The sequence below is a fragment of the Mustela nivalis genome (genome assembly GCF_964662115.1).
Source record: "Mustela nivalis genome assembly, chromosome: 1".
NCBI lineage: Eukaryota > Metazoa > Chordata > Mammalia > Carnivora > Mustelidae > Mustela > Mustela nivalis.
In genome coordinates this window covers 758,471-783,057 of record NC_139020.1, presented here as the reverse complement: position 1 = coordinate 783,057, position 24,587 = coordinate 758,471, and the positions used below count along the sequence as shown (strand labels likewise).

At 54.9% G+C, this 24,587-nt stretch overlaps 1 protein-coding gene across 27 annotated transcripts in view; it reads left to right on the top strand.

Moving 5' to 3' along the window:
• Positions 1 to 24,587, top strand: part of PCBP3 (poly(rC) binding protein 3) — a 255,803-nt gene that overhangs the window by 120,137 nt on the left and 111,079 nt on the right. For 14 of the 27 annotated variants that reach the window (XM_082719940.1, XM_082719938.1, XM_082719928.1 and 11 more), the window contains one exon: positions 2,853 to 2,937. The exons of the other annotated variants lie outside the window; for them this stretch is intronic. The gene's annotated coding sequence lies outside the window, so the exon portion shown is untranslated. Of the gene's footprint in view, positions 1 to 2,852; positions 2,938 to 24,587 lie in introns of those variants that run through there. 27 annotated transcript variants of the gene reach the window in all.

Here is a 24,587-nt window from a genome sequence, read left to right as displayed (position 1 = left end):
GCCCATAAATTGGTGAAGAAATGGTGCAGGAACAAGAACATGCCCTCCAAAGAGTGACCTCCTGGCGGATCTCCTGCGGCCGGCCCCTCGTCCTGTGTTGTGCAGATGCCCGCGGCGCTTACCCTCTTGGGGTTGTTACTTTTGGATTTGTTTGCACTGTTTGCTTGATGGATTCTCCTACCTGTGAAAGTTGTTTGGGTATCTTTTGTTGGGACTGAATACATCAGAATTTTCCATGACACTTAGCAGATAATCTTTTCCTGTAAGGCCGAAGGGGTTGGGAACAAAGCGCTAGCCTGCGCCCAGCACCCGTGGCTCTCGGCCTTGCCTCTTGGCGAGGTATTGCCAGACTCGTATCTCAGACAGTCTGGTGAGTGCAGACTTAGGTGTGCTTTCGGTTTTCGTTTGCAGATCTTTGATGACTGATGAGACCAAGCCCCTTTTCATGTGCTTATTGGTCGTTTGGATCTCTTCTTTGTGAAGTGCTTTTCTCAGTTTTTACCCATTTTTCTATTTATATCTACCTCATTTATAAAGAAGATATAAGGGCTGACCTCAGATGTTTCCACAGAAATTTTCATGCTAGATAAAAGTGTAGCAAAGTAGGCAAAATCTCGAGGAAAGAACGAAATTTCTCAATAACACATTTTCACACACGTGAGGACTTCAGGAAAGCGATTCTCACAAGCCCTTGCTGAAAGATGCTCATGGTGGCAGAGCCAGACTCCAGAGTGTGCAGCGGATCAGAGGGTAAAAGGACCGACGGAGACTGGTAGCGACCCCCAGATGCGCAGGGGGCCAGCAAGTGAGGAGAGCAGCGCTGGAGGAGCGCGGACCTTGACAGGGAGCGCCGTGGAGGGGTGACAGGGCACCGTCCGTGCACACCGTGCCCTCTGAGACCAGATAACCAGTCCCTAGGGACTTAAGAACATTGCCAGGGACTGTGAGTAAGAAACTAAAAATAGCTAGATAACAGCTCTCTCGGGGCCGCAGAGCAAGGCGTAAATCTGGTAGCTCTGCGGCGTCTTTGGTGACTCACCAGTTCTGCTTGATGGACAAAGGCCGTGAGGGAGTCTTTGGCACACACAGAGTTCAGTAAACATAAAAAAGAGCTCAGCCTCACTGAAAATGCTCCCAGTTACAGTCTTACACGGTTAAACTGACAAGGGACTATTTTTACTTCTCAATTTGTCGAAGATCAAATGTTTGAATCACATACACACTGTCTAGAGACAGAGCACCCATGAATTTCACGGGGTACAGTTTGCAGAGTCCTGTACGGACTAGATTTTGGTTACGTTCTCTTCTCATGCCGAGAGACCTCTGAACATGGTGATTCAAAAAAAATTCCGAGACGTATTGATGTCAAGAATAACCAGGTGTAGAAGAAAGTGTGTGCGTTTTCCTCCAACATGCACAGAGAATTTCTGGGTGAGCCCACCAAGAAATGTTAACAGGGACTGTGAGCTCAAAAATAGCAGGAGCCTTATTTTTCATTTTTATTTCATTTGTTTGCTTTTTACTCTTTATATTTAAATACCTATAGCTTTGAAGAGTTAGGAAGACCACCCAAGACCAAAAAGAGTTTTGATAGTTATTATTGTTAATGGAAAAACGTACCTGTACTGCCAGGCCTATTCCAAACTCGTGGTATCCGCAAATGGCTTAGAAGTTTAAGAGCCTGAACTGTGAGTCGAGGTGATTCGCCCCCCACTTTGGAGAGCACAGCTGAGTAGGGAGAGTTCTGGCAACATTGCTGCTCCTCCACGGAAGGGACACAGAATCACAGTCATTAAAATGCTGCAAATAGCAGCGCATCCTAAATTTACCCGTACCTCTGAAGGAATTACACCTCCCGCTTCCCCCGCGACAGCACACAGGACCCAGAGAGGCCAGCAGTCTCCCGGGTGGATTCCGGGAGCTCGGCTCTGGATTTTCCCAGTGAGAATCATTAGGCGCGCACCCCTGGCGACCACTTTCCCTCTCTGAGCCTGACCGGCCCTCTGTAAAAATGGTGACGTCACTCCCTGCCTCCCAGGCCAGACAGCAGGTGTAGCGGAGCAAGTGCGAAAGTGCTTGAGCAGGTGTTGGTTTCCTGTCCTTTTAAGACTGCCTGCTTTGGTCATCCAGTCATTTGGTTTTGGGCACCAGGCTCGGCATGTTATTTCCGGAACATTGTTCGTTAGGTATGGTTAGGAAAATGACTGGCTCTTGAAATTTTATCTGACTTTTCTGGAAGTTGTTTCCTGCTGCCTGGATCCCACTGAGGAGCCTCTGAGACCCAGGCCACCCCCCAGCGGGTGGGGGGCTGGCGCCACCGGCCACAGAGCCGGAGCCACGGGGAAGACCTGCTACGCAGGTAATGCAGTGCACGAGCGGGCCTTCGCCGCCGCTCCACTCCGTTGCAGCAGACAGTGACGCTGGGCTGGGCTCGCAGCACACAGAGCACCTCGGTGTTCCCAGGTTTACGTGCGGGGCTTTGTGCACCATCCGACAGTGTACTCTCAGTCAAAAGCCACACAAAACTCGAAGCTTTGACATGTAGCTCAGGTGCGTTCACTGCAAGTAAAGGGTGAAGGTGCCTATGTCGACCGGAGCAGAGTTGGGAAGGGGTGGGGGTTCCCTTGCTGGGGGGCACAGTTAGGGGCATGTGATGTCTCCTCAGGGAGCAGCTCTGTGACCTACTGAATTACTGATGGACACAAACCGAATTCCAAGTGGACAAGGTGCCTGCGACCCCCACATGTGAGAATGATGCGGATTTGGGGTCGAGCAGGATGTGGGGGCATGCCGTAATGTTGGCCTTCCTGAGTTGTCTGGTAACGTGACGCTTTTCCCTTGCTTTTTGGTAGATGCTGGACAGTGTCCTCACCCTCGGGGAAGCAGGTGGGCTGGCAGGACAGGCGTCCACAGGCCGGGAGAAGGAGACACTCCCAGGTACTCTCTCCTCTGCCCCTGCTGGTGACCTGCCTGCCCGGCCCCGTCCTGTTCCAGACGATGACTCACCTGTGACCCCTGCCTCTCCCGGCCTGCTTTGCCCACCTGTGCCCTGCCTGCGCCCGACCTCAGTGCCTGTTGGTTGACCCGCCTCAGCCCAGATCTTGACCCTCCCTCCTCTCACTCGGACTCAGGCCTCGTCCTCACGTCTGGTTGCTCCCTTTGCTTGACCGTTTCTTCTGAGGTTCCTAACCTTGAATTGCACCCTGATTCCCCTTAACTGCACTTGGCCGCGGGCGGACGGAGAGGGCCTCCTGACAGGGACGAGCTCCCCTGCTCGTGTTCTGGCCTCTCAGCCGCCGCCGGGCTTCTCCGCCTGTCCCCTTCCCCGAACAGGCTGCCTTGTAGGGAGACCACTTGTTCCTCCGGTAATGCCGTCCACACGCGTGGTGACTGTCTCTCCTTGTCTGCAGAGAGCACGTACGCTGTCTCCAGCCACACTCCGTTGTCTTCAGCTCGGACACAGAGTGATGGCAGCGGGAGGTCGAAGGGGTTGGGACTGACTGGATGAGGCGGGGGAGCTGAATTGCTGTCCGAGTCAGCAGTCACTCAGCAGTAGGACACGTGCCCCCGTGTGCCAGGCCCTGGTCCGTACGGGGTCAGATCCGCAGCGGACACTCCCCGGGGAGCCATCACAGGTGGACCACACGGCGGACAAGTCCGAAGGCGACGAGCTCTGCGGATGAAGGGGGAGAGAGAGCGGTCGTGAGCGGGTGCGTCGTGAGTCTGCTGGTGCCTACACGTGGGTGCGCTTGAGAGTTCCCCTGTGTGGGCACGCGTGTGCCAGGACGGACAGCAGTGTGCATGTGCGTATGCAGGTGTGCACAGTGGGGGGGTCGTGTTTGCACACACAGGTGTGAGAGGTTGGGGTTAGTGTGTGCACGTGCACGTGTGTGATCGAGGGTTTTCACGTGGACATGTGTGCACCCAGTTGGGCGCTATTGTATATGCGAGCACAGCTGTGCACAGCTGGGGTTATTGGTGACCAGAAGGGGCACCGGAGTTGGCCTCATTGAGAAGGTGACCCTTCAGTCAAGCTGTGAGAGTGAGTGAAGGAGTGAGGAACCAGCCAGGGGCCGTGTGGCGGTGCTGAGCAGGGGCAGGTGTTAAGATGGCTGGTCTGAGCCACCATAAGAGCCTTTGCTCTGAGTGGGCGGGAACAGACCTGAGTGCAGTTAGGGTCCTGCAGGGTCATTCTGGCTTCTGGGTGGAGGAGAGGGGCTCAGGGGACCCAGGGTGGAAAGCAGGGGCGTGTTCGGAGGGGCTACTGCCCGAGCCCAGGGAGATGGTGTGCGGAGGCAGTGAGGGATGTTTGGCAGGTAGGGCCAGGGGACATTCTGGTGTGGAGGGAAGTGACAGGTGATGGGGGGTGGGCAGGGGTGACCGTGAGGGGTGAGGCCAGCTCGGAAGGATAGTGAAGGCCGGAAAGGAGCTGTCCTGAGTGCTGGCTCTGGGGCAGGTTCCGGGAGCTCCGTCGACATTTGGGTGACCAGTGAGCACTGAGGGGCCAGGCTAGCCTTGAGCTGGGGGAGGGTGGCTGGAGGTGTGGACCTGGGTAGAGGCCATGCAGGCTGCACTCCACGAGGGAGGGCCAGGAGGGAACAGGATCAAGGACAGGGTCCGGGCATCCTGCTCACGACTGGCTGAGATGGACTGCGGGGGAGCGAAGGGACCGAGGGGACAGCCGCGTGCCACCCCTGCCTTCGGCCGCCATCGGGCGGGAGGACTGGGACTCACGCAGGTCCCGGGCGGCTTGCACGTTGTTGATGGGCAGGGGGACATGTGTCACAGTGGGTGTCGATGGCCAGGGGCGACGAGGAGCGACAAGGGTCGTTTGGAGAGCACTTTGGAAGAGGGGCCCGGAAGAGCTGTGGCCGGCAGCGGGAGAAGCTGGGGCTTTCTGTGCAGCCGAGCCCCCTCAGAGCTGTGGAGGGCAGGGCGGTGGGCCTCTGGGGCAGAGGGAGGGCAGGCAGCCTCGGGAGGTTGGAAGACGAAGGACTCCGGGAGAAAAGTCCCCCGTCCCGTGAACCGCCGGGGTTACTCGCGTCTGACATACAAGAGAAGGTACGGCGCGTGGTTCAACTTCAGCTCCGCGCGGGAGAGTTGGGAGATCGGGCGGCACGGCCAGACCAGGGAGGGGGCGGCGAGGATGCTGTGTGCCCTGCGTGTGGTCTGGGGTGCGAGCTGGAGCTGTCTGTGTTGTCCTCCAGGGACTTGCGGCTGCTCTGGGACAGGCGTGGTTGCCAGAGTTACGCTTCACAGCGTTGTGGCTTTTGCCAGGGCAGGGCAAGAAAGCCAGGAGGACAGAGGAGCCGCTGAGTACGAGGAGCCGGTGCTGGTGACCACGCGGGTGGGACGCAGGAAAGGGGAGGCCAGAGTCCGGAGGGAGGAGCCGGGGTGGCGGAAACAGCAGGTGGCATGGCTGACTTTCTTCGAAGCTGGTGGCAGTTGTAAATTAATCTCCACCAAAGTAGAACACAACCAAGAAATTGTTTAAAAATACAACTACTTTTTCCAGTTAGGGAACAGTACTTGTTTCTATGGTAACTGCCAACCCTTTAACTACACGGCAAGTGTTGTGTAGTGACACGGGGTAATTACAGACAACAGGGAAATTGCAGGGTAACTTTTAAGTAAACACAAAGCAACTGCGCGGTTAGGCTCCGCTCCTGAAAGTGAGAACGTGCTTCATCTCCGGCCTCATCTGCTCGTGAGCTCTGCCTTGGACCCCAGCGGCCCGGGCAGGGCCGCCCGTCAGTCACAGCCCGGCCTGGCTCCCAGCATTGAGGGTGGGTCCTGCTCGTCATCACCTCCCTGTCCCCAGGCCCATTCAGCCTGCACCTCGGAGGACCACTGCCCCTGCGGCCAGGCTGGGAAGCAGAGGGGGCCACACAAAGGGCTCCGGGTCAGAGCTGCTGAGAGTAATTTTCCCACCAGATCGTTACAAAGGGTCTTTCTAGACTTTGGGTAGCTGGTCGGCTGGCTATGAGAAGAAAACCTAGGTAGGGGTTTCTCTTGGCGGCGGGCGGGGGTGGGGGGGATGACCGTGCAAATCAGCCCCCAGATCATTCTTGTGCAGATTGGAACAGGATGGTTACCTGAGAATATACGGCTGCTGTCACCCTGTCCGGAATCCCCCAAGAGGCAGAAATTTTAAGATAACAGAAGCACAGAAATTCATGACGTGAGATGAAAGCAGGATAACTGCAGTCCAAGGGTCCGGGGCTCTGCTTGGTTATTCAGCGGTAGAAACAGCCCGTGCTTCCGCACTCAGACGTCCCCGGAGACAAGTGGAAAGGCCTGATGCAGAGAAGAGTGGGAATGCGGACAGTTGTCTCAGGGCCTGTGGGCCCCAGGAGTCTCAGAGAAGCAGGGCCAGGCAGCCTCTCCAGCCCTGCAGAGTGGGCAGCAAGGTCAGGGAGGGGAGCATCCGACTCCCACTGCAAGTGTCTGCTCTGGGCCAGGGCAGTCCAGTGATGTGTCCCAGCCGGCCACCAACTCCAGAGAGCGGCAGGGAGCTACTGCAGAGAACAAGACGCGAGCACGTGCGGCACCAGGTCCCAGCCCTTCGGCAGCAGAGGCCCACCAGACTGAACAGAGCTAGTGTCCATGATGGGCAAACCAAGCCTGTTAAAAGCGGAACTGTGGGCATCGCCCAGAGCTGTCATGCATCTAAGAACCAGCAGTAAAGGCAGCAAACACAGCAAAACACGATGCACAAGGGAAGAGTCCATGGCACGATGAGAAGGCGACTCCTGAAGGAAGACATTGCTCCTTCGAAAGAAGCCACCAAAGATTTGGGAAAGTCAAAGTAGAATCATTGGGATGGCTCGAATCACAGAACAGACCAAAACAAAGAAAGAATGGGTGATTGGACAGATAAGCCAAGGATTATTCCAGAATGTAGACCTGAAGGAGCCAGAGCCATCCTAGAACACAGATCCTTGGGTACTGAGAGCTGTTCTGAACTGCAGATCTAGAGGCCTGAGAGCTATTCTGGAACAAAGTTCTGGAGAAGCCTGAGCTGCTGAGGAGTGACTACTTCAAGGACCTAACAGCGGGGTGGGTGAGTGCGTGGTGAGACCGAAGTGAGTTGGAGAAGCTCCATTTTCTGTCTCCTAGAAGTCTGAGAAGGAGAGACAGAAAGCTGAGGAAGGGTAATGGGAAAAGAACACTGCTCCGAGCCCAGAATGCATCAGATGGTAAATGTTGAGCAGGAGAAGTGAGAAACCACGCCACCAGGAGACATTCGGGTCAAATTCCCGAATCCCGCCAAATAGAGAACTCCCGAAAGTTGTGAGCAGGTGGAGCCAAGGTCTGGTTTTCAACTGGCATTGAGAGTCTCAGCAATCAGTTTGTAGCCTAGAATTAATTCGATCGATATCTTCAACATACTTGGGAACAATGATCCTCAACCTGGAATTCTAGTGATAACCAGACTAGATTCAAATAGAAAGACAGAGGAAGGGTACTTTCATGTAGTCAAGGACTCAGAGGTTACCAGACTTACCCCTAAGACTGACAAAGTGAGAAAGAGACAACCGTCTAGAACGATGTTAATCCAGTGTGACGTGTAGCTACCTCTAAATAATTTTTGATGCATATTGCTATGCAAATTAAATAGTTGAAAATAATCTCGTGTGTATATAGTTTTATGGTGATAAGTAGGAGAAAAGCACACATTTCCTAAATCCTAAGTCTTTCAGGGAGTGTGCGGGCTCTTCCTGGACCCGTGGTGACATAAATGGACATTGAGGCCAGCTCACGATGTGCTGGCGGCCACCTGTCAAGGCACAGATTGGACACCTGCAAATCTTGTCAAGAAAGAACTCTGGAACAAAGAAAACCTGATTAAGTCACCAAGAGTAGAATAGAAGGGAAAAAAATTAGAAACAGAAGTCATAGAAGGTATGTAAGGTAAGACATTATGTAGGGATTAGTTCAAATATATGTTAAATTTCTCTATTAAAAGGCAAAACTCAGATTGTCTTATAAAAGACAATGACAGTGACACAGGAACAGAAAAGCTATTAATGGGAAGGGTACTAAGCAAATGCTAATCACTGGAAAGCAGGCCTGGCAACCTTGTTTTCAATTAGCAATAATCGCACCGCAGATGAACCTCATTGGGTACGGTACTGCCGCTGCACAAAGCTGCAGCCTGTGTTCAAGAAAAAGACAAAACACACTAGATGGGACAAAGATACTTCATTTTAGTAAGCTTCAACCCTCTGAGAAGATACACTGGTGAACTTTTATGTATATAAGTGCATAGCTGTAAAATTTATGAAGGAAAACTTCCAAGAATAAAATTATGAAGGAAAGACTTCCCAGTGCTCGGAAACGTGAACTGAGAAGTAGAGAAGACAGAAAAATGCCCAGAGTTCCGAAGGATTGGCGCCGCGCCCTTCACAGACTCGGCTCTCACCGCGCAGGATGCCCTGCCTCCCCGCTTCCTTCCCTTCCTGGCTGTCAACACACCGGGCCATTCACAAGTAGACTTAGCGTGAATTGGGTTTTGAAGAAAGTCTTATTTTTCAGCAGGAGAAATCACGAAGTACAATAAAACTGGGGAATACCCCACAAGATGAGAACCAGAAATAACCCAGACTTCATTATGTGCCTGGAGAGTTGGGACGCTTTTAAGTAAGGCATAAACTGTTTCCAAAGCACGGAAGAGGAGACGACAACACGTGTCAAAACGTGAAGGGTGCCGCCGGCCGGTCTCTGGAGAAGACGTCAGGAAGCCAAACCGTTTCCAATAAAGCAAACAGCCCGGAGAGGGAATCAGCAAATAGCTGTGACCAAAGAGGAGAAATGAGTGCAAGTGAGGGTAGAGATGACAACGGCCGAACAAGGACACTTGCTCCTGGGTGCAGTAAATCCTGGAGAAGACCATGGAACAGTGGAGCTAACCGTTAGCACTTCTCAAGGGGAAAAGGCAAGACTTCATCCAGAAAGTAGATGCAAGTGCCTTTGCGGAAGGTGGTAGAACGCTCAGAGACTGCTGTTTCAAGAAACTCCGTGCAGAGAAACTAGAAAATCTCGATAGTAGGAAGATCTTCTAGAAAAACTGTCAATTAATGAAAGGGCCTCAGTATGATGTGATAAGTCAGCATATCCTGTCACTATGGAAGTGACCAAAGTGGGGCTCGGGGATCCCACTCCCGTGCCACTAGAGCGGTCCTACACACCCTAACGCATCCTAAAGGAAATTTATTTTATTTATTTATTTTTTTAAAGACATTTTATTTATTTGAGAGAGAGAGAGAGAACATGAAAGGGGTGAGGGGCAGAGGGAGAAGCCGGCCCCCTGCTGAGCAGAGGGCCTGATGTGGGACTTGATCCCGGGACTCCAGGATCATGACCTGAGCCGAAGGCAGTTGCTTAACCAACTGAGCCACCCAGGTGCCCGGAAATTTATTTTTAAGGTCTGTAAATTGTTTTACGGCACAGAAAACATCAGAGTTCCCCTAGCCACTTTATGAGATCAGCAGATTGTGCAGGTGATCTTAAAATCCCGTCGGTAGCTCTGCCTTCTGGGGACAGCTGCGCGTACCGTGAATAAAATGTCAGCGGAGGAAATGGGCTGTGCGCCCGGTGATCCGAGTGCCGCTTGCTTGCCGAGGAGCGCGCTGCGCAGCGACCACCCGCCGGCCGCCCCTGCTGCCTTCCCCTGGCCGCACTTGGTTTTGCTTTTTGTTTTAACAAGTTTTCTTCTATTTTTCTGTGTTGTTTATTTAGTCTCGTGGGCCGTCTAATTTCATCTTAATTTCTTGAAGTGATTTTTATTCCTGAATCTTTCCATGAATTCTATGACCTAATTTCTGAGTTTTTCTAATTCTGACCAATTTTTCATCTCCTCCCTCGTCTTAATATCTTTTAATCACTTTAAAGATATCAGATTTTTTTTTCTTAGTGTGTCTGTGACGTAGGTTTATTGTTAGCAGGGAAGTGATTTTGTTCCTTATTTTCTTTTATCTTTAAAAACACTCGTTGTGGGATTTGACTTCTCATGAAGTTCATTTTCCTGACCTTCTGAGAAGAGAGGCATGGTTTATAATAGCATTTCTAACTTCACAGCTCTAGAATGCCCTCTTCTGTTATTTTTATGAAGTGTTAAAAAACATGGGCTTAATAAATGAAGGGAGAGTGTGTCTGGTGGCTGGGCCCGGGGAGCGGGTGGTCGGGGAGTGGCTGGGAGCATGGCATCGGTGTCAGATGCTCGGGTTGCCGGCATCGTGCCGTGGTTTTCTGGCTGTCCCTGTTCGTAGGAAATACACACTCGAGTGCTCACAGCCCAGGAAGGTGGCGGCCCGCCGCTCCCGACGCCTGGCTGGAGGAGGAGGAGGAGGGGCCGACGAATCGGTGAGCGTGCGGCCGAGTGAGGAGGACACGCGGGCCCCAGTGGGAGCAGCGGCAGCGACAAGCGATGCATGGAAGTTCCTGGGAATAGTTTCTGAGACTTCTTGAAGTTTCAGATTGATAAAAGGTTGTCAGAGAAGTGCAGTCAGTTCTTCACTGGAGACCGGGACGGCCCTTCTCCGGCCAGCGCCCCCAGACTCTGGCGGCAGGACAGGCCAGGCTGTGCCGGGCAGGGGTCTGCCAGCGAGCTGCGGCCCCGTGCGGCGTCCGGATGCTGGAGCCAGACTTTCTCTTGTCTTGGTTTCCCAGTACTTCCTTCCGGGTGGACGGTCAGTGAGAACAAACGAGCGCCTCAGGACAGAGTGACACACGCGGAACTAGAAGAGGACGGGCAGCCTCCTGCAGTCGCGCCGGGTTTCTGAGCCACGAGGCCCCAGGTCGGTGCTGGCGGAAGGTCTGGCTGCGTGTGCAGCTCCTCCTCGCAGTGGCCGAGGTCACCCTTCTCCCCCGTCACGTGTAAAACCGATTGATTCTGTGCGGGTGTCGCGGACGTCCGGCGCACGCACCCGGAGCCAGCTGGTGGACGCGGCTGCATGGCTGGGAGGCCGAGGGCAGAGGGCCCAGAGAACTGGGCTCCGGCTAAGCCCGGGGCAGCGTGGGCACCGGGCACACAGCTGCTTCCCGTCCGGAGCTCTCTGCGTCCGAGCAGAGCCCGTCCCTGCGTGGGCCACCGCTCACGGCCACTAAGAGCAGGACATAGGAGCTAGCCTGGGGACCCCGAACCCAGTGGACCACATCCTGGCAGCGACCTGGGACCAGGTCCCTGGGGAGTGGGGATGCCGTCTCCTTTTGCAGATAGAGGCCCTGGCGACAGAGGAAACGTGCGGCCTGCAACACCTCAGGGACGGTCGCCGCAGCTGGCCACGGAGCAGGGTTGTGTGCACGGTTTGTGCTCACAAGGTACTCTGAGTCTGGCCTGGCTCAGCGACATGGGTGCTTCTGGAGATGTGTGCTTGGCGGTGACCTTGGGTCCCCTCGGCGCCAGGCCTCTACCGCACCCACACAGCCAGCGCCTACCTACGCTGCCTGCCGTCCTCCCTGGCGGCCCCGCGCCCCCCATGTGGGCGTGCCTCCAGGCCACTGCCCTGGAAGGAGGCCCTTCTTTAAGGCCACGCTGGCCATCTGCCATCCCCTCTCCGTCTCCCTCTCCGGGCCCTTGGGCCTGACAACTGACTTTCCCTCCGGCCCCACCCCGGTGTCCTCCTGGGAGATGAGGCAGCTGAACGCGGAAGCCGCCGACTAGTGACCAGCGCATTCTTGTCGCCGCGCCCGCTGGCCTGCGCCTGGCCTTGGAGGTTCTCCCAGCCCTGCCACAGCACTGCCTTCCTTACCCCTTGTCTCTTTGTCACGCCCGCCCTGCAGGACTCTCCACCTGGATCTAACGGCTGCCGGAGGCCTCTGGTGGACACATGCGTCTGTTGACGTCCAGCCTCGTGTGGTCCCTCGGTGCTGCCCAGGGCCGCTGGCCTGGCCTCACCCGGCTCCTCCATGCCCACAGCACGGGCTGCGGGGGCCTGTCCCTGGGAAGGGGCCAGGTGGCCATGGGAAGGGGTGAGGCCAGTCAGGGTACAGACAGACTCCACATTCCACGCCCTCACTATTGTGCTCTTCTCCACTCGGGTCACCGCGGAGACGATCGCATCTGGCTTCTCGCTGGTTTAGTCACTCGGTTGACCCCGTCGCTCCAGAGCCACGACTCCCTGCGGCAGACTGCCCTTGCCCGGCTCTGCTCGGAGGCTTCGTGCGCGTTGCCTGCTTTTGACGTAGCTTTCTCTGGAAGGATTCTGGGCGCTGTGTGCCACGGAGGGCTCATCCCTGCCTGTGCCCGCCGCTGGCAGGGCGGGCGCTCGGCCTGTGCCAGCCGCGCAAGGTCAGAGGATGCCGCGGGGACAGCAGGACGGTGTGCGAGCACCCACGTGAAGCGATCTCACTGTGGGGACTCGCGTGTGTGTCACGCTCACGGTGCACTCCCCTCTCGTGTCTCAGTGACGTGTGCTGAGCTGGTCCGCCGTCCTGTGGTGCAGGCTGGCCCTCGGCGAGCTCTCTGGGCTCTCCCCCTCCTTTGCCGAGGGCGTCTTCGTGACCCAGCGTGACGTGTCAGCTGGGCAGCTCGAGGAGGTACTTCCTGTGGGGTGCCTGCCAGCGGGGTCTTAAGGGGAGACCCTGCGGTGAGGCCCAAAGTGAGATCATGAGGGGAAGCCCTGCGGGGAGGCCGTGAGGGGAGGCCCGGGGGGGGGCCCCGCGGGGAGGTCAGGGAGGAGCCTGGGGGTGCAGGCAGTGAGGTGCTCTCCCGTCACCCTTGCCCACGAAGTTCGGACGCACACATGAGCTGAGGACAGGAAGCTGTGGAGCTGGGAGCCACACAGCAGCCACACAGCCCTGCTCTGTGTGCCTGGTTTGGAGCCAGCAACGGGGGACCTGGCCGGGACGGAGGAAAGAGCGGAGGGAACTGTGCGACGCAGGAGAGGCTCTAAGAGTCCCGAAGGCTTCCTTGCGTAGGACTGAAGCAGTCGCTGGGGGATCAGAGAAGAGTTCTTGGGAGAAAGGGGAGGGGCAGGAGCAGCTAAGAGTACGGGTCATTCCCCTAGAGCGGGGCCTTGAGAAGACCACGGAGGTGCGGAGCTGGCTCCTTGTCCTGCTGCTGCTTCAGGTGCCCCGCAGCGAGGTGGGGCCCTCTAGTAAGGGCACCCTCAGGGCATCAGAGCAGAAAACGGTGCAGAGGTGACCAAACCTGGTCTGGTGGCATCTCCGTGGTGGTTATGGCTGGAAGGACCAGCCCCTTCCAGCGTGCTCCTGGCCCTGTGCGCTGGGGAGCGGTCAGAGAAACTGTCCCCCAGAGCGCGTAGCACAAGGCGGCCTTTCTTCCCAGCCCAGCAGCAGTCAGCAAACCCTGGCCTTGCTTGGACCTGGGCACTATCTCCCAGGACTCCTGCTGGGAGAAATAATACAGCGAGTGCCTTCCACACTGTGCTCCGTTCTGTTCTCGTATCTCTTCTTCTTGCTCTAGAATTATCCCGGGAAAATAAGGCTGAAAATTCTTCATTTGTATATAGCACTTTGCAAATTACAGGGTACTTTCTGTAACGCTGAAAGGTGGGTATTTTCTGTCCCTATTTAGAATGAGGAGCTGAATCTGAGAGCAGCTGAGTCATTGGGATTAGCCCAGGCCATGGAGTTGAGGGTTCTCTGTGGAGCAGCAACCCCCTGCCCCCCGCCAGGGACCAGGATCACAGGCTGGGGAGTGTCCACACCCCAGGGGAATGTCCTCTTGGGGTCTGAGAGCCCCCTCCCCCACCTCTGGAAGCCTCAGTGCTGGTGCAGATGCCACCATACCCAGGTTTGCGTCCTCCTGGAAAGTCTGCTTCATTCCACTTGCCTCGTAGAAAAGGAGCTGCCCCTGCCCCAGCTCCCACCTCCTACTGCCCCACTGAGGAGCCGGAGGAGGCACGCCTGCCCACCCATCTGCCTGCGGATCTATCTCCAGACCTCTTACCAGAGAACCTAACAAAAGTCAGGCAATGACTGGTGGGCAGAATTCCAGGATGGCTCCCCAAATTTTCACTGGTGTGCAAACCTTGCTTAACTTCTTCCTTTAAAGGGGGTGGGACATGGGACATTGCCCCCTGGTTGTTACGTTGCCTGGCAAGGGGATTTTGTAGATCTAACTAAGGCTTCTCATTAGTTGACTTTGAGTGAATCAGAAGGAAGCTGGTCTAGGTGGGCCTGACCTAATCACATGAGCCCTTTCAGTCTGGATCTGGAAGTCAGAGCTAGAGGAAGACAGATTGGAAGCATGAGAAGGTTCGAGACGGGGGAGGTTTTCTGTTGTGGTCCTGCACCAGGGAGTGCAGTGGCGTCCGGGAGTTGAGAACGGCCCCCACCGGACAGCCGGAGAGGGACCGCACCAGAGGGACCGCACCGAGCCGCAGCCCAGTGAGCCGGGAGGAGGGCCCCGGCTCCGGGCGATGGAGCAGGCGGCCTCCTGCCCCTGGGAGCCTTTCTCTCTCGAGAACCGGTTTCTCTGTGTTGACAGCTCTGCCTGCGCACTCAGGGCCGCTGCTCTCAGCCCTGAGCCACGGTGACTTCTTCAGCGAAGAGAAGCGGTGCCCAGTGAAGTTGGGAAGTGGGGTGCAGACGTGGCCCGGCACCCCACGAGCCTCTGTGGGGCTGGACGCGACGGGGATGCGGGGGATGCCGAGAGCAACAGCTGCTTTGTCCTGTCGTGTTTTGTTTTTAAGGGATTAGCCACTCGTCTCAGGGCCATTTTGCAGGTACTCGGGATTTCTGTACGGATGAGACCTGCCCCCTCTGCCGGCAGCTTACCGCATGTCCTCGCACCCGTCCCGAGGGCTCTGACGTACTCCTCAGTGGCGTTTGTCTTTTCCTACAAAAAAGCCGTGCTATGACTCATCCAACTGTTTTTCTCGAAAACTGGTTTATTTCGCGTGTCTGCACTCCCGGATTAACGTCCGCGTCCGCACGTGGTCGGCCTCCCTTGAAGTTGCACTCTTGCGCTGGGCGGGGGTCGGGGGCTCCCGTGCAGGGAAGTGGCTGGCGGGTCCCTGCTCGTATTCCATCGTGGGCATCCGGTCGGACTTGGGCGTCTGCCTGGTGCAGATCTTCCACAGCCCCTCTTCAGGCCACCCTTGGTCGTTCCGGACGTCCTGCTGTAGGTCTCTGATGTACGCGTCACCGACATCTCGTAGGTCTCACTTGTGCCTCTTTAGCTTGTGTCCTGCCATCATAGTAAACTGTGTCCTGGTGGCCCTCGTAGCTTGGGGCGCATTCGGTACAATTACGTGATCACCAATAATAACTTAAATACCCTTTCTTTTCAAGTATCTGCTGTTTCCTGGTACCTCTAATTCGCCAAGTGCATGGCCCGAATTTTTAGAATGGCGTCGAACGATAGCCTTGTGTTGTGCCCGGCTTGTGTTTGGGCGTCAGCCCCCCAAGGCCGCACGGCCGCCTCTCCCAGCCCGGAGCCGTGGGCCGCCGCTCACGCACAACTGGCTCATCTTTAAAGTGAGTCTGTTTTGGCTGCTCTCGTGTCCCTTTCGGAAGACCTCTCGTCCCGTGCTGTTGTCCTGCGTGCCCTGGCCCTCCCAGCCTCCGGGAACCTTCCTTCCAGACTTGACGTGGGTTCCCTTTGTTGCCTGCGTTAGGTACTGCAGGGCCTCGAAGTGTGGTCGTCCTGCTTGCTCTCCCGGCTCTTCACGGGGGCTCCGTGGTTCCACAGGAGACTCTCTCCCCAGATCCAATCCAGATCGGACCATCTGGCCTCCCTCAGTGTCTCCTTGGACACCCCGCAGCAGCCTGATCCCGGGGCCTACGCTCGTCCTTTCGACCCTGAGAGTCCATAGCCTCTCGCCCTTTCCCACCTGCCCTGCCTCCTCTCACCGCATCCACCGCTGGTGCACGGTCTCCCGCGTCCCACGAGCACTGCCCCGTCCCCAGAGGCTCGGCCTGTTGCAGATGGCACAGGCAAGGCCACCGATCGGGAAGGCCGCCGAGCTGCCAAGTGGAACTCTGCCTGGCCCGTCGGCGCTTGAGAGGGGCCGGCCTTCCTTAGCCCCGAGCCAGGGGGAATCGGGAGGGCGGGGCTTCACTGGCAGTGCTGGGCCCCGGACACAGCGTGGGGGACAGACCCGGCCTCCACCTGGGATGGCAGCCTGGCAGGGACCAGGGAGCCTGACGGTGCCACATCCCGGCGACCCGCGGCCCCGCTGCTCAGAACACACGAGAAAAAGCAGGCGTGTGAGCGCAGGAGACGCACACAAACGGGTGCCCCTGTAGAGATTCAGAGATGCGTGTGTCTACGTGGTGAATCCCGACGGCACGAGCGGGAGCAGGAGCAGCCGTGGGACCAGTGCATAATGTGCCCTTGCTGCCAGCTTCACACATCTGCTTACAGAGCCCCTCTCGGTTTCATCTGAGGACAGGCTAAAGATGAGAACGTGGCCGGCCGCTCGCTGTCCTGCCTGCCTTCCACGGCGGCCGTGGCTCCGAGCGAGCTCTGCTCCCAGACCGCACGGCCTTCACCGTCAGGTGTGCGTGGGGCACGTGGCGGGCTCGCAAGTGGACAGTCCGCGTCCAGGGAGTGGGGTGACAGCCGCAGGCCTCGTCACGTGGCAGCCAGAAGATGTCAAGTGAGGACTCCAGGGAGAACGCTCGGCCGTCTCAGGACTCCGAACTCCAGGGGGCGGCTCCCCACGCTGTGTGGTCTCCTTCCCCTGGGAGGACAGTCCATAGGCATTGTCCCCTGGGCACAGCCAGCCAGCCAGGCGCTGAGCCTGAGAGGACGTGTGGCCAGTTTTTGTGGGGAACCTGCCGCCAGGGTGCCATCTGGGGACCTCCTCACGCTTGTGGCACCTTCCAGAAATGGGGCTTCTGTAGCTGCGGCAGTGAGAGCTCCCAGCTCAGCCTGGCCCCAGGTAGCCCTGAGGGACATGGCCCATCCTCTCTCTGCCACCCGTGCTGTCCCCTGTAGAGTCAGGCCCATCTGGTAGCTGTCTGTAGGGTCCTAAGAACTGTGTTCACCAGACTCACTCTCTGCCATTGCCCCGCTGAGCCCCATGCCACCAAGACCTGTGCTCAGGGCTTGTCCATGCTACAGCCAGCCCTTACCGTGAGCTACTTAAGGTCAAGGTCCTGCCGTGCTCCTGTAGTCCCCTCCACCCTCCCCCATCCCAGCCCAGCAGTGGCCCCTGCCATGCTGAGGAGTGTGGGCTGCGTGGGGAGGCTGGCTTGTGGCCTGGGCTGGCCTGTGTGGCCGAGTGAGGCTTGGGGGAGGCTTGGGAATGACGTGGCACCCTCTCCTGAGATACCAGCTTCTGGGGGTGGTTTGGGGCCCCGCTAGGTCTTTCTGGCTCTCAGACGAGCAGGTCCTGCGGCCGCTGTTAGTCACAAAGTCGTCACTGTGGCAATCAAATTGTCCAGACTCACAGGCTTAGTTAGAGCAGTGAGTGCTAGCTGACCAATGGACACACATGATAAAATTATCTTTTTTTTTTTTTTTTTCTGATTCTTGATGATAAGGGCAAAAAGATCCTGTGTCAAATTTAGGTCCTATTAGAAGTAAGAGTTAGAAAGAGAGAGTATCTTCCAACTTACGGAAGAAGAAAAACAAAATGTTCAGGACCTGTCTCAGCGGGGCACTCCGGATATGCGTGAAAATATGTTTCACGTGAACCAAAACCGTAACTAAGAAAACTGAAATGACTTAAGAAAATGTAGCAAGTGAGATTAACTATATAAGTACTGATGATAAACGGGAATCCTCAAACTCTCCAGTTTCAGAGCAGAGGTTCTGAGATTGATCTAGAAACTGAAACAACTCTGACACTTCAGGATGACACACGTAAATGAAGGTTGGGCTACTCGGATGGCACGAGGGGCCCGGCGGTCCGGAACATCGCCGCGGCTGCAGAGGCGCGTGCAGTTCTAGGCTGAGCGCTGCCTCCCAGCCTCATGTTGAAGCCCAAGCATCCCCACCCACCTCCGAGGGTGGCCTTGTTGCGAGATCGTCATTAATGAGGTGCTTAGGTTAAGATGAGGCCAGTAGGGCCCCTAATCCAATGTGACTTGCGTCCTTCAAGAAGAGGGGATTTAGACACACACCAGCTGTGGATGCGCAGAGGGAGGGCCGTGTGACGACACAGCAGAAGACAACGCCAGCCCGCAGGAGCGAGGCCTCGGGAGGAGCCAGCCTTGCCCATGCCTGGACCTCGGCCGGCCGCCAGGACCAGGAGGAACTGTCTGTCGTTTAGGCCCCGCAGGCTGTGCCGTTGCACTGCAGCAGCCCAGGCGGAGACTGTATTTACGGAGCGGTTTGTCACCGTCTGGAAAAACGTCATTTGACCCAGCAGTCCTGTTTCTAGGACTCGGTCTCAGCATCAGTGGCAAAAAATCAGAAAGGAGGTGCGCACAGGGGCGTTCATGGTGGTGTTCTGCCAGCAACAGCGATGGGAAGTGACCATCTGTCCACCCGTGGCTGAAGCAGTTGCGGCGAATTCGTACCGGGGAGGATGTGCGGCTGTAGAAAAGAGACGGGTATTTCTGTGTTCTGATTCAGCGTGATCTCTAGAACAGCACGTAAAAAAGAGACGAGCAAGGGGCCGGCGGCTTATGGTATAAAAAGGCGGACTTCTACACAGACAGATGCTGATGTGCCTCGCATACTCACCTGTATTTTCTAAAAGAAACAATGGAAGAATACACCAGAAACTAGTTTTCTATTACTCGTGTTATTTATATTAGAAGGAAGGAACCAAAGGGGGACCAAAATGGGAAGAATTCTTTTTGTTTTTTTTTAAAGATTTTATTTATTTATTTGACAAAGATCATAAGTAGGCAGAGGCAGGCAGAGAGAGAGGGGGAAGCAGGCTCCCCGCTGAGCAGAGAGCCCGATGCGGGACTCGATCCCAGGATCCTGAGATCATGACCTGAGCTGAAGGCAGAGGCTTTAACCCACTGAGCCACCCAGGTGCCCCAAGAACTCTTTTTTTTTTTTTTTAAAGATTTTATTTTTATGAGAGAGAGCGAGCAAGCAGGCAGAGGAGCAGAGGGAGGGAGAAGCAGACTCCACGCTGAGCTTGGAGCCCCATGCTGGGCTCGATCCCAAGACCCTGAGATCATGAACTGAGCCAAAATCAAGAGTCCATCACCTAATCAACAGAGCCACCAGGTGCCTCAGAAATGGGAAGATTTTTATATAAATTTTATATAATTTGACAGAGTCATGTAAAGATTTGGGGTAATAAACACTTAAATCAAGAAAACAATGAGAAAGCAAATCCTAACTGTTGAAAATATATGGAAATCAATTAGTTTAAATATATAAATGTCAAGTTGGTATTGCAAGCAAATGGGACAAATCAATCATGGCAAGTGGCTATCCCCACGGCCATGCCGCTCTGTCATACGGCTCCACAGACAACTGGTAATAATATGGCCACCCTTGCTCTCACACTGGCCTTTCTGTTTGGGCAAGTCCTTCCGGTCTGCCCCGTCTGGGGTTTCCTGCGTTCCTAGCCGTTTTCGCTGTCTGTGCTCCATTCGGACCTTCTCTGTTGATCGCCCTTCAAGGTCACTAACCCGGGCTTCTGCTGTGTCCATTGAGTTTCTTCTTTCATATTTTGGAAATTTTCAGTTTTAGATGTGTTTTTTCTTTAAATTTTCATTCTTCACTGAGATAGCTCATGTTCATTTTGTCTCCCATTTCTCTGCTTTCTGTCACATCATTGTCATTGTCACAGCCACTTTGAGATCTCTGCTGATCTGACTGACTGACCCCCCTCCACACGTGCCCCCACCCGCTGCTTTGTCTCCGGAGCCCGGCCTCCCACTGCTGCTCTTCGGCCCGGCGGGGAGTTCTCAGCGGCCCTGGGCATCCTGAGGAGGGGCCGGGAAGCACTGCAGGGCTCTCCATGGGTCCCCTGTGCTCTGGTGGGGACAGAAAGGGCAAGTGGGTCACCTGGGCCCTCTCAGGGCTCACGTTCTGCTAGGACAGACCTGTTTCCGTCCGCGGCTCACGTTCTGCTAGGACAGATCTGTTTCCGTCCACCTGAGTCCCAGGCCGTCGCCCTCCCTCCCTGTCACCTCGTGTGGCTTCAGCAGAAAGCACGGGCTGCTTATTGGCTGGGGTCTCTGCTCCGGCTGCCCACACTGGCTCCCCCTGCACCGGCCACGTGCCCTGTGCCTCCTGGTGCGTTTCCCGAGTCCCAGCGTCTCACTTCATGCAGACTCAGTGAAGGATCCGCCAAAGACAGGAGGAATATTTCACACAGATTTTTAGGGTTCCTTCTCCAGAGCTGACTCAGCAGCCCCTAAATACAGTCTCTGCACGCCAGCCTGGAGGACACCCTGATTCTGGAATCAGGCGCGAGCAGGGCGAATGCAGGGCTCACCTCCAGTGTCCGCCTTCCTGACGGTGACCGTCCTACGTTCGTCATCCAGCTCTCACTGTGGTTTCCCTGTTTGTGACCCAACCCTGACGGTCCTGACCCGTGTGCACACTGAAGGATCAGGCGAGTCGGTGATCAGACTGATGTCATCAGAAAACAAGGTTTTCAGCCTAATAGAAAAAGACGTGTTTGTTGAAGATTTTTATCAAGCATGGTATGGAAAGTTCTCAAATGATTTTTCCTGCATTAATTGAAATGATCATTTTCTGCCTTTACCCTGTTAACTTGGTAAATTACTTGATATATTTTGGGAACGTTAAACTATTCCTGGTGTAAACCCTCCTTGACCTTGATGCTTGAATTTTTTTTAATTTTAATTAAAAATTTTTTTTTTTTGCTAATATTTTTATGAGACATTTTATATCTATAGTCACAAGAGGGGGCTCTACTTTTTGTTTTTATCTTTGTCAGACTTAAAAATCGGAGTTGAGCTTGCCTTGTACAGTGACTTTGGAATGACCTCCTCATGCTCTGCTTTTTGGAGGCACGTGTGTGTGAATGCCAGGAATACGTATGCTGGCATTTCCCAGGGCCTGGCATCTCCTTGATGGGAAGGCGTTTGACAACGGACTCACTCTTTTCAGCACCCACAGGGTTTGTCCGCTTCCTAGCGTTGTGGCTCCAAATGGGCCTGGTTCGTCTCAGCTGGTGTATGTGTCGGCCCGAGCTCGTTCCTCGTAACAGTCCCACACCGCCATTTCGACATCTGGAGGATCTGTCGTGTTTGTTCATCCAGGTGTTTGCTGGCTTTTTCTCTTCGTCTGTGGGTTTTCCATTTGTTTATATATTTACAGGTCACTAACTCTACTTCACTTTTCCTTATTGTTTGTCTCTGTTTTCCTCGACTCCCGTGTGTTTATTATTTCCAGCTGTACTGGCTTCCTGTCGCTGCCCTGAACTGTTACCGGCAACCTGGTGGCTGCAAAGAACACGGAGTTACCGTCTCGCGGTTCTGTGGGGCAGAATCCCAGCAGCGTGTCCCTGGGCTGCAGTTAGGTGGTCAGGCGCCTGCATGCCTTTCTGGAGGATCTGGGAAAGCCCATTTCCTTGCTCGTCCAGTCTCCAGAGGCTTCTCGTCCCCACTCATGGTCCTTTCCTCCGTTGCCCGCCTCAGCACTGCCCTTCTCCAAGCCTTTCCCCATCACTTTCTCTCTGCTGCACGCTGAGGAGGCTCTCCCCCTGGCAGAACGCACGTGGTCGGCGTGCCCCCACCCGGAGCACCCTGCTGGCCTCCCCCGTCTCCTGGCTGACCTTTATCGTGTCCGCAGAGCCCTCTGCCCTGCCAGGCCACATGTCCACCGGCGCCAGGGACCAGGGTTGGGGTACTCTGCCTGCCGCACCTGCCTTCTACTTAATTTGGACTTAATTTACGCTACTTTTTCTAGATTCTTAAGGTAGGAGCTTATATCACTGACTCTGTAGACTTTTCTTTTTTCTTACTGTGACGTATTTCTCTCTAAGCTCCGGCTGTGGCTGCCCCTCACAGATTCTGACAGGTGGTTTTCTTATTGGTTAATTATCAAAATATTTGATTACCAAATTTAATTACCAAATATTTCCTTTGACCTGTAAGTTTTGTAGAATGTGTTCATTTTCAGATATTTGGAGAGCTCGGGATACGTTTTTGTTACTGATTTTTAGTTTAGTTCTGTTGTGGCCACACATACACTCAGTGTGATTTCTGTCTTCCCACATTATTAGAGCTGCTTACGGGCTACCATACTGTCGTATGCAGCCTTTTCTGCTTGGCTTCTGTCACTCCCTGCGTTCATGGCCCTCCGTGTCTTCTCACGGCGTGACAGCTCATTTCTTTCTAGCGCTGAATATTCTCCCCTTTCTCTGGGCGGACCATAGGATTTACTTTGTAACCCATACTCTAGCACGGCTCATGGGAGAAGTTCTAGGAGCAGCCACGAAACAGTAGTTGTAGACACCCTGACTGTGGTCGCTCTGTGCTATTTTGTGATACTGAAAGGGTAGGTTTCTTGGAGAAACAGTTTCTTATACACTCAAGGAAGTGTGCAAGATGAGCTGTAACCTCTGGTTTTGACTACAAGTGAGGAAGCTGTCAGGACGAGGGAGATAGTTCCAAATTCAGACACGGTCCACCCCGACAGGCTCTGGGCGCCAGAGATGTGACATTTTGAACGGGAAACGGAACAGGTACTACCTATGTACGTCCCTGCATGAGAGACGGCAGACCCCTAACAATCCCCGAGTCCGAACGTATCTGACGAACGCAGCGGGAAGTCTTCTTGTCCGGAGTCAGTGGGATGAACCGACTTTGTGTATCGACCATCGGTACACAGCCGTGAGAAACCCAGCCTGCGCCTGTCCTTTGCTTCGGAGACTGCATGGCAGACCGTGTGTCCAACCGTGGATGAGCTGAAGGTCTTACCTGTAGAAGCTCATTGTCACAGAGAGAAGTACAGAAGTAGAAGATCACCGTTTTGGGATCCCTGATGACATACAGAATCTATAGTGAATCAGTGCCTGCTGCCCTGTGAGCTGAAAAGCTTCACAGGGAAGTTCGCGACGGAGGCATCACGCGCGGGAGGGAGGACAGTCTGTGGTCAGCTCTGCCTTGTGGTCGGACACTGCGGGAAGGCCACAGTGTCAGCCAGGGGGGAGGGCTGGAGCCCATGGCCCAAGCAAGCGTCTGGAACTGGCTGCCCTTTTACAGAGCTCAAGGCTAGAGGACATGTCGGCCAGATGCAGAATTTGGAAGATTCTAGGACAGATGACTTGGGTTCAACAGATAAAGTGCATGTAGAAAGAGAGGGCAGTTACAAAGGCACTCTGTCACGTTTATTTGGATTATGGTTAAACAGAGCAATTGTAAGAAGATGCCTTTGAGGCGATTGGAAGTTTGAATGGTGTCCGGGTGTTAGATGACATTGAAGGACTTTTCTTGATTTAGTTACAGGAGAATTGCATGGTGGTTACGAAAACTGTTTCTAGATTAAATGTATACTGAAACAGCCCTCTTAGCGCAGTGGGCAGCACGTCAGTCTCATAAATGTGTACTGAAGAACTCATTGATCAAAGAGCATGATATCTAAATTTCATGGCACACAGACTGGCCCCTTGGTTCGGGTCTGGTCTTTGCCTTCAGTGTGGGCCGGGCTGAGGGGGTGCCGCATGCCTCTGTCCTGCAGGGGATGGAACTCAGGGCGTGCTGCCTGGGCAGGAATGCTTGGGGTCCATGTGCTCTGCCCAGTAAGGCCCCACTGTCCCCAACAAGTCACACCTCCCAGGTGGGAGGTTCAGGAGGGCGCCCTACGACCTGGGGTCCTGCCCTGCCCCGTGTTATTCTGTAGACAACTGGAGGGTGAAGTGGCGAGTAGTCCAGACTGTCACAGATCCCGGAAGAGAAAAGGAAGCATGAGGTGACACCAAGCTGAACTCAAGACAGTGCCCCGGCACACTTGGAAGATCCTGTCCCATTACTAGGAACGGAGTGACTTGTTGTGTTAGCAGTGTTATGTTAATTTTCCTTTGTCCCGAATACATCTGGCCTCGCATCCATCAGCCTGAAAGAGCCATCCTTGTTTGACTTTCTGTCATTACCGCTTCTGATTCATACTTGCTTCCTCTGAGGAATTTCTGTTAAGGCAGATTGAATCACGGAATTTGGGGTTTTTCCTCCATTGTTAACCGCAGCCTCTCCTCTCCTTCCAAGTTCTGGTCGGTCGCTTCATTCAGATGCCTGGACGGAAGACAAACACGACACCTGACGGAGGATTGATCACGGGCCGGGGGTGTCTGGGGGACGGACGTGGGGGCTTTCTGTCCTCTTCTGAAATGCAGGTGGGGAGGGAAGGCGGAGCCACAGGTGCTGGGGGGGTGGGGGGTGGGGGGAGGTGGGAGGGGTGGGCGGCGGCCAAGCTCCAGGATGCGTGGAGGAAGCAGCCAGTGAAAGCCAGGCAGTCTGCACGCACCTCCCCACGTGCTTGCCAGCTCTGCGGCTCCGGCTGGCGTGGGGCGGCCACTTGACCTTAAGACAAGTTGCTTCATCTCTCGGTTCAGTTTCAGATGCTGACAGCAGCTCCTTATTCGAAGAAGGAGCCTGCGTGGAGCCCTTAGCACAGTGCCTGGCACAGAGCAGGACTGTTTGCCGTGATCACAAGTGTTTCACGGCTCGTCCTTTCAAGCTGGAAACTCACTTATCCGCACCGCCCCCTTCAAGTGTTCCCAAGG